Below are 1,516 nucleotides of genomic sequence, written 5' to 3' on the forward strand. Positions count from 1 at the left end.
AATTATGTATATATATACATACACACACACACACACACACACACACACATATATATATATATATATATATATATATATATATATATATATATATATATATATATATATATATATATATATATATATATATATATATATATATATATATATATATATATATGGAGCAACTACAGTTTACCAGGGCAACCTATCTTCAGCCAATTTTCTAGTCAGAACCTACCACTAGATGGTGGTAAGCTCTGGCAAGAAAATTGGCGGAGGGACACACAACAAAAATGGCGAAGAGACGAAAACTAATATTTATCACAAAATTTTAGCTGTCATTTTTTGCACATTTCTGATTTCAGTTTCGGCGTGGGGGAATGGAGCTTCACGCCTCATCCATATTTTGAAAGATTCTTGGCAAGCACGTATGTTCTGGCAAGCAGTAATTTTGTGCTGCATGTGCTTGCCACAGGGGTTACAGGGGACGAAATTTTACCCCTAACCTCTAATTATCAACGATTTACTATCCTAACGAGAATCCTACTGTACCCCTCTTATATTATATATATAAAAAAACTCACGTACCTTATTCGAAATCGGAATTGTTGGACCATTCTGGCAAGTTGATTCTTCTCCAGCGGCAAATTGAACGTGAGATGGACTACTTACCTATGCAGAGGGATTTGGTTGTTCCGCAGTTGCCCCGGTAAACTGTAAACTACCCATATATATATGTATGTATATATACATACGTATACATGTGTGTGTATATGTATGATATTAACATTCTGACTTTTTTAATGTGGCCTTTGGAAATTAATAAGTTATTTAACAAAAAAAGGCAACTTTGTACCAAGCATTAAATTTAAAATATAATAGGAAAAATATATCAGATTTCATCTCCTGAAATATGCAAATAATTAAGGATATCACAAAGTTCAAGTTTGCGGTGTAACAAAAACTCCCTTTTCGATATCTCTCCTCCATTTCTTCAGTTATCATGATACCTTATTTAAGGGTGGACTGGCAAGAAGCTTGCTTTTATGTGCCAAAAGGATATGTTCCTTTGAACATAAGGATGGGGACTTCAAAAAAATTCGTGAGCAGCTGTCTTCCCTAAAATATCCGAACCACATTATTGGAAATGCGGTTTTTTTTTAAAGCGAATCACACTTTCTTTCGTCCCCTGAACGAGAGGTAATAAAAAAATGTACAATAAAAATTCCATACCTATATAGCATCAAGAAGATTGATGAAACCTTATGGAAAGACAGTCCTTTTGCTTCCAGCTACTCTGATACGGTAGGATCCTCAGTCACTAACGTTTACAAGAAAAAGAAGCACTCAAGGTTATTGGCATATTGTAAGGAATGCAATAAGGCTTACATGGATGTCACTGAGGAAAGCTTTTTAAAGAGTAAATTCGAGCGCCAACGGAAGGTAGGATACGAGCATAAAAGTTCTGCCATTTTCAATCATAAAAGTAAAACCAACCACAGTGTCAACTGGGATGCACAGCATATTGTTTATA

The sequence above is a fragment of the Macrobrachium rosenbergii genome, chromosome 21 (genome assembly GCF_040412425.1).
Source record: "Macrobrachium rosenbergii isolate ZJJX-2024 chromosome 21, ASM4041242v1, whole genome shotgun sequence".
In the NCBI taxonomy this organism is placed as follows: Eukaryota; Metazoa; Arthropoda; class Malacostraca; order Decapoda; family Palaemonidae; genus Macrobrachium; species Macrobrachium rosenbergii.